The sequence below is a fragment of the Coffea arabica genome, chromosome 2c (genome assembly GCF_036785885.1).
Source record: "Coffea arabica cultivar ET-39 chromosome 2c, Coffea Arabica ET-39 HiFi, whole genome shotgun sequence".
NCBI classification, from domain to species: Eukaryota; Viridiplantae; Streptophyta; class Magnoliopsida; order Gentianales; family Rubiaceae; genus Coffea; species Coffea arabica.
In genome coordinates this window covers 39,761,246-39,770,147 of record NC_092312.1, presented here as the reverse complement: position 1 = coordinate 39,770,147, position 8,902 = coordinate 39,761,246, and the positions used below count along the sequence as shown (strand labels likewise).

Genomic DNA, 8,902 nt, shown 5'->3' with positions numbered 1-8,902 from the left:
TCCAGGTATTTTTCCTTTAACTACTACATAATATGAAAAGCTTTGTTTTGGAAGATTGCTAAAATAAAATACTAAGATATTAAGACTTCTAACTTTATCAGTGCTATTTCTGCTATTCCAGAGGTTATTTAAGATATCCTGTTGGATGTCTTCTAAATTACCTTCCTCTTGACTATGGAAATGTAGACTTGTACCTTTAGGGTACTTTGTAAGTTCCCACTGGCCAATTTTAACTTTTTGGAAGTTATATGTCATCTGCTAAGAGATCAGAAGAATTGTTAAAAAATCTGCTAAACTATTGTCTTTACCTTTAATGTGTTCGAAAATTACTTTATATCCATTACCAATAATACTATCTACAAAATTTAACCATCTTCTAGTAGAATTTCTTTTTTCGTTATGTTTATCAAAGAACTTTTTTATTGCTTCATAGTCTGTTCTAATAGTTATTTCAGATTTATTGATTATAAAAAGTCTAAAATTATCTAAACTATACTTTATTGCTAATAATTCATTATCTATACTACTCCTGTTGCCTTTTTCCTTATATTTTCCACTAGCATATCTACAGATTTGTTCACTATTTTTACTGCTATACTTATTTGGTTTTGCAAAAAGAACTGCTCCCCATCCGGTACTACTACCATCACATTCTATTATCAAGTAATCCGTATCTAATGGTAATTTTAGATCATGTAAATTGCTTATTGTTTGTTTAATTTCTTGTATTAGTCTGACGTCTTCTTTGTTAAAGAATTTTTGTCGCTTTAAAGAGGTTTTATTATACAATGGTGCTACCAAATTATTTAAATTTTTAACAAAAGGTCTTGCATAATTTAATAATCCTAAGAATCGTTGGAGTTTCTTTGTTTCTTCTCTCTTGTCTGGAAATTCTAGAACCTTTTTACAAATATGTGGTTGTAATTTTATTTTTCCTTGTCCTATTTCGGTTCCTAAGAATTCTATATTCTTTCTAAAAAATTGTACTTTTTTATTACTGATTATTATTCCATGTTTAATAAATTCGGAGAAAACCAATTTTAGATGACTTATATGTTCTTCTTTGTTTTTTGAGAATACTAAAATATCATCTATATATATTATGATAAACTCTTTATATTTATTAAAAATATTATCCATTTTTCTTTGGAATATGGCTGGTGCATTTTTTAACCCAAAAGGCATTACTAACCATTCATAATGTCTTAAAGGACATGTAAAAGCTGTCCATTCTATACTGTCTTTATGCATTTTAACTTGCCAAAATCCTGACTTACAATCAAATTTACTAAAAATATATCTATATTGGATTCTATTTATTAGCTCGTTTTTATCTGGTATATCATAGTTATCTTCCTTAGTATTATCATTTAGTCTCTTATAATTTATTACCATTCTACTTTTTCCTCTAACTATTTCACTATGTTTTTTAACTATGAATGCTGCACTTCTATATGGGCTAGTACTTCTTCTAATTATTTTTAACTTATTTAGATCTGCTATATGCATTTCGAATTCTTTTATATCGTCATTACTAGTTTCTATCTTTGCTGTGCTAATTTTTAGATTTGGATTTAAAATATCTAATTTACATTCTGTTTTGTCCTTATCCCAATGAATTGTTGGATTTTCTCCAAAAATTTCTAATTTTTCTAATTTACTTATTTTTGGGACCATTAAGAGTGAATAATATTTATATGAATATAAGTGCATTAGAGGTTTAGTGCACTAGTGAAACAAATGCAAGAGAAATCGAGCACAAAACACAGGAGAGTTGACTTTTGGAGAATTTTGGGCCACACATTCTTAAGCTTCTCATGGGTGCATCACACTAGATCAAAACCCTTCAATTCATCACCCAAAAGTGGCGTGCAACACTCTTCCTCTTTGCTTCCAAAACAGCCGTGCATCAAGAGATGAAAACAACACCAAAGTTCTTCATTTTTCTTCATCAAATCCTCACCAAACTTTCACTAAATCAAACCAAAACTGAACCACACATAGCTAATCACTTGGTGACCAACTTAAGCTAGAAAAGAGGCTTGATTCTCACCATTTTTCTCAGCTTTTAGAGGCCAAAAATTTCTGCTTAAGCCATCATCAAAGGTAATTAACGATCAAACCTTCAAATCTTGATTTATGGAAGTAGTATTGCACTTATGAGCTTGAAATTCCTTGTGAGTAACTTTGTTTATGTTGGAAATTGTTGAGTGGGCTCTATGAACTCCCACCTTTGTCTTGGGGACTGATATCATGCTTGATGATGAAATTAATGGTGGTTTAGTGCTTAAATTAGTGGATTAATGTTGTATTGTTGGTAGAAAATCATAGGAGGTGCTTGGAGCAAAAGTGACCGTTTTACCCCTGCCTTGTCCGACCATTTTTGTGCACAATTTTGAGGTTCTAATGACTTGATTATGTTTTTTACATGTTATTGTGAGTGTGTACAAAATTTCATTGAAAAATAACATGATTTGGTTGGTCAAATGAGTTGATTTCCAAAGTTAGTAAAACTGGCAAATGAATCCCGTATTGCCCAGGCAGTCATTTTGTATCGACCATAACTCTTTGCTCCGATGTTGAAATCAAGTGCCGTTTGTGGCACTGGAAACTAGACATTCCCAGCTTTCCATTGGTACCAATTTCACATTCTGGTTCCACTTGAGTGAGCCACACCATTCGATTAAAAATCACTGTCCTGTTTCGTTGCTCTCCAGGAGACAGGACAGAAATTGCTTCTTGATGCTCAAAAACGGGCTGTTTGTGAATGGAATTTGAAAATGGTTTCTTCTGAGAACATTTAGCTTTATGAGAGAGCTTTCCAACGCCATTAACCACGCCCAATTCCAAGTTGAATTGAGTGAGTTGTGGCCAAAGTTTGAAACTGCTACAGTGATAGAATTTTCCACTTGGACAGATTTGTAACTAACAATGATTTGGGACTTGTTTTCCGAAGCTTCTTGGTATAAATCACCTATCAAATGTACCTTAGACATTATCTACTGAAATGAACCATGTTTGAGGTGTTTTATTGGCCAAACGTTTTGAAAATGGAAAAACGGAAGTCCAAGACAGATTTGCCGAGGAACTTCTTGGGACTTTAGTGATTTCGTTAACCAACTTTACGAATGAATTTTCCTACGAAATTTGGTAGAAGAATAGCCCTTATATGGTAGGATAATACTGCCAAATTTGGTGCCATTCCGAGTCCATTTCGATGTTCAATCAAAGTCCCAAAGTTGTGAATTAAACCTGGAATTTATGTAACAGTTTCACATTTTCACTAACTTTGAATTACCATATCTTGGTGCTCGAAACTCCATTTCTCATTCCGCTTGTTTTCTTATACTCTTGGATTGCAACACTAATTGATTTCCAAATTTCAAAGGTTAGTTCAAAACAAGTGAATTTTGCCGAATTTCCAAAGTTGACCAAAAACCAATTTAAATCTGTCTTGGTAATGCAAGTTACCAACTTTGAGCTACTATATCTTGGCGCTCAAAACTTCAATTCTTGTTCCGTTTGTTTCATTTTAAACTTTGATTGTAGCTCTAATTGAGTGCTAAATTTTGGAGGCTAGTTCGTATTGTGTGAATTTTACAGGATTTTCAAAGTTGGTCAAAAACTAACCCCGAAACTGTCTTAATGGTCCCAAGCAGCAACTTTGAGTCAATTTTTGAATACCTTCCGTTTGGAATCATGGAAAAGTATCTTCCAGGAGCTTTTAGTGCTTTGAAGAAGTTTCCAACGGTATCAAGCTTTCCAATTTTGGACCTATATAGTGCAAGATACGATTTTTCTAAAATTGACACCCAAAGCTGAAATTTGTCAATTTCTTAGAAAATGAGATTTTGGAAACTTGCCTTTTTTTTCTCGATACCGATTGAACATTTTGAACTCGATTTCATGGAAAATGTTAGTCTCTCTCTTTAGACTTTAAAACTTTACTCTTGAGCCTTCATTATTAATAATTAAGGCCCAATTTATGATTTCTCCTTAGATTGTACAACCTTCTTTGATAAATAGGGGTTCTAAGTGATAGTGTATAATAGTTAATGGTTATTTGTTCAGGCGCTCAAGGGGATCTTCAAGAGAAACTCGAAGTGGACGCCTAGACACTTGTTTGAGTATTTACTCTCTTGTTGCAATAGGTGAGTGCTCCATATAGGAATACATAATTGAATAAGTCTAGGACATGCTCATTTCATGATTATTAAGTGTTAAGTACTATGTGTTAAGTATTTACCATACTCATGCCTATTTAAGGAATGTATACTTGCATTGTATATCTACATGAATTGGTTAAACGATTAACCATATCAAATGACCATATGAACTCGATACATGCTTAACTTGCTAGATTGCTTGCTTAGCCTACTCGGTTTTGAAAAATGGAGTCGAGTGTGTACTTTATCGCACTCGTTCTCTTTTGAGATAAATAACTCATGCTTGGAAATGCTCGAATAACATGACTTGGTATGCTATGGTTGCATACGTCGTTAGAGTGAATCTCCCCGACTCTCACATGGTAAAAATGGGATAACGGCCAATGATGGCCTATTCATATGACAAATGCCTGTCAATTAACCGTCACTACTCAACCGTCAACCGCTAACCGTTAACCGTGAACCGTTTACCAACCCACATGACTACCTGATTACTTGACTATTTGCTCACATGATTTCCAATCTACATGACTATTCGATATCCGTGAATTACATGCTTCCATGAAATCAACTTGTATTGCTTACGTGCTTACGTGCTAAATATCCACTTGATTATTTGATAATCATGAAACACATGTTATACGAAACTGTCCATCATTGTTAGACGAGTGTGTACTTTACCTCACTCGACCTACTCAAATGATGAATTTTACCTTTTGTCGAATTACTTGGTTACCTGTGCATGTTGTAAGCTCTAAGCTGAACTTGGTTACTGACCTACTCGAGCCAGGACTGGGCTCGGTCGGGTAGGTTAGAACCCTGGGCCACCGTTTCGGTATACTCGAATATTACCACTGGAGGGATAAGGTGATGGCCAGTCAAACCGAGGGGATCCGGAAGTCATAAGGTGTAGATGACCGACAGAGTTCCACTGGAACACCGTATCCTACAGTATATGTTTACCTGGTATCATGATAGTTGTTTCATGCTAAAATGCCAATATGAAATCCTGAGCTATGCCTGTAATAAGCTCCAATCACTCGTGAACTATACATGCCAATGTCTTGAACCATAATAACTGTCTCATGATAAATGTCTCATACCATGATAATGTCTCAAATTACCCGTACAATGATTATCACCTCATGATAACATGCCATTGTGTAACCTTGAACCATGCATATGATATGCCCAATCTACTTGATTTATTTGAACTGTTAGAGTGTCTTGGAACCTCACTGGGCTGTGTAACTCATCCCACGTTGTGGTTTTCTTTTACAGAGTTCGAGACCAAGGGTACTCGTGAGTAGTACTAGATTGTTTTCTTTTGAAGACTTTAAGTTATATTATAACGGATGGCTATTGTACCCTTTTCCGTTGGGTTGTATTTAAGCTTGAAAGCTACATAATTGTAAGTGTGAGATATTTGAAATACTTTAATTATGTATGGAAGTTACTTAAAGTATTTCGAGCTTTTGAATGATGGATTGTAATGAGTCCTAACGAGAGTTGGGCAGGCGTTCCGCGGATACCCTTTGGTTCGCCTTAGGGAGAAGTGGGGGCGTCACAGTTGATCTATATCTCTATGTCCTGTATCTAACAGATTATATAATTTTTCGTTATTTAAAATAGTTTCTATTGTGTCGTAATTTTCTATCCCTAAATATTCTTTAATTTCTTCGTCTTCTAAGCAAGTTTGAATTCTTTGTGACAAGTATAAAGGCCTTTCTCCAGTCATCTCCATATTGTCAAAAGAATTAGTTTCCCGATCCTTCCCCCTATATTCTTGGGTTGAATCATTCTTACAACTACCTTTTATATCACATTTACAATTATCTTTTCCTTCTAGTCCTAAAAGTCTCGTTTGTTTATTTGTAAATTTATCATCTTTATTTATTTTGAATTTATTGCTTGTTAAAAAAGTATTATATGGTAGAAAATGTTCTCTAAGAAATGTTAATCCTGTTCTGGTAAAGATCATGCCATGATATGCCTGTAAAATAAATGATAGTCCTAATATCATTTGATAAGGAAAACTTCTAATATATATTTCTGTTACCGGATATGGTTGTGTACAGTATATGTTATGTATTTCAAAAAACAATAAAGAATTATGTAATGTTGTATCATATGTATATGTACTTCCATCCATTTGTCTAGCTGTTCTAATATGGTATGCTTTTTCATAATATTTTTCTGGAATTAATTCTTGTTGGATTACTATATTACTAGCTCCTGTGTCTATTACTGCTAATAATTGTGTTTCAAAATCTCTTATTTTTATTCGAGTTTTTACTTCTATGGACGTTATATTTGATGTTCCTGCTTGTAATAATTCTAAATCATAATTAGGTTTTATTTCTTCTATTCTTGGAGAGATTTCTAGATCTATGTTTTATTTCTTCTGCTTGTAATAATTCTAAATCATATAGAGATGTCTTTCTAATATAACTTTCTTGTGGCTATGAAGAATGATCTCGCGATCAACATAAAGTGTACGTGAAGACTTTTTTTTTAACTATTACAACATTTATTAAAAAACTGAAAACATGTTTGTTGACGGACTTAAGAGATGACTCCATAGCATTATTGCTTCTGTTGACTGATTCAAACAATCAGCTAACTTGAATTGTAGTTTTTCTGCTCATGTGACCACGTCACTATGTCAAATTTGGAGGTGGAGCACAAGAACATCTGGGATCAAGTTATTTTGTCATATATGTACATATGCATTAACATATTCTGCAATGTGAAAGCGGACCTTTGGTACGTTTGTTCAGCAGAGTTTTTTTTTTCAGTCCGATATACCACATATCTTGTTACGAGAGATCTTTTTACTATTATATTTTTCTTGTTCTTCTAATTTTTGCATTTCTATTAATTTTAATTCAGAGTATTTATGCCAAAGTAAATCTACTTTTGCTTGTCTTAAATTTTTAAGAAATGACGCGGGATGGTGGTGTGCTACTTTAGATAATCTTTAATTCTCTATTTGTATATGTGCTAAACACTGGTCTGTTGTTTCTAATTCCTCCAAAATTTTTTCAAAATAATAATATGTACCTGGTTGTCTGAGGGTTTCTAATGCTAGTCTGTATGCGTTTTTTGGAGTGGATGTAAATTGAAAAGGCGGTTCAAAATTCATATAAAAATTTAGTAATTGAAATATCAAAATAAATAGCTGGAATTTTTAGAAATGGTGAGTACTAGATACTTTAAGAAAGATAACTGAGATTTTACCTTCCTTGCTTTAAATCCAAATTTTCCTTCCGATGCTATGAAAATGGGAATCTTGTGATTAGAAGTTTTGCCTCACCGGAGCTTCCCCTGACGCCTGCTTTGCAACTGAAAGACTTTGATGGGTACTATACCGTCTTTTGGTCTTTTAGGAGTCTAAAAACAAGGTATCTTTTTCAGAGTTTCCGGTTGTTTGGATTTAATCTAGGGTTGGCTGCCTTAATCTCTACTTTCCTGTTTCTCTTTCGTCTTATGCTAGCAATATGAGAGAGCTAAAGATTGTAAGAGCTGCTAAAAAACGTATGAAGAATTTTGGAGTTTTATATTGGATGCTTTAATTTACAGGATGAAGATGCATCGTGCCCAACATTGGTTTGGGACGTATGCTTTTATAGACTGCCTATGCAGACTGTGCGGACTTAAAATTTTTGACTTAAAGTTCGTGGATATGACTTGTTACGGACTTGAGTCCTATCCGTAATTATAGATGCTAAAAACGTCAAATCAATATGGCCAGACTATACAATGTGGCCGACAACTAATAAATGCTTTATCAGCTTTATGACCGATTTATACAATGTGGTCAAAATAGCTTTATACAATATGGCCTGAAAATGTTAAATCAACTTTGCAAAAATTATCCTTCCATCATATTTTCGATGTTGCTCATTTCTTCCGGTCCCATTGTTTCCCAATAATGGTCATCATTATATTCTTCGTCTGCTTCTATATCCAAATGCTTTGCTCCTGTGCTCATATAATATCCTTCCAAATATTTTTCAAAGACTTCTGGATAATTGGTACTTATAGTGAAATCTTTTTCTAACTTAAACCTGTATGGGACATATATCTTTTGTATCTTATTTTCATATACTAATCTAATTCATTTTCCCATTGATCTATGAAATGTCTGTAAGCTAATTGGATCATTTTAGCATTTATCAATTGTTCCTTTAATTCTAATGGACATTCCACTAGACTGCTGCTGATTTTCTCTAGTTCTTCTGTCGTTCTTCTTGCTGGTGGTATGTTGCTAACTGTAATCATCATTCTATGTATTGCAGGTTCTATATCAAAAAGTCCTGTCCATTCTGCCGGCGCGGATTTGATATGTACAGTTGCCCACTGTCCATAGTCTAACATTTTTCTGATGAAGTATCCGAAAGGAGTTCCAAGACAATGAGTATCTTCTGGATTTGTAACAATAATCTTTTCTAGGAATCCGGTATCCATGAGAAATTGTGGTATTAAAATAACTCTTTCCCCATTTATTCTCAGTATCTTTGGGGATGAATATTTTGATAAAATAATAGTGGCTCTTATGAAAAAATTACTGAGTGTATGTATACAATGGTTATTTATTTTTTGGTGATCACAGGCTTCTGGATTGTTTGGGCAATGTTTTTCTGGGTCTATGAAGAAAGATGGATTTAGTCTAATGGTTGCTGTATTTCTAATCGGATCTTTTGCTATGTCATAAAAGTATTGTTGAACTACCA

The 8,902-nt window shown here is 33.7% G+C and overlaps 1 long non-coding RNA gene across 1 annotated transcript; it reads left to right on the top strand.

Moving 5' to 3' along the window:
* Nucleotides 1–1,854: 1,854 nt before the first annotated feature.
* Nucleotides 1,855–5,815, top strand: LOC140035940 (uncharacterized). Its single transcript, XR_011839834.1, has 3 exons — nucleotides 1,855–2,106; nucleotides 4,072–4,151; nucleotides 5,448–5,815. It is a non-coding gene; the product is annotated as an uncharacterized lncRNA (long non-coding RNA).
* Nucleotides 5,816–8,902: the final 3,087 nt, after the last annotated feature.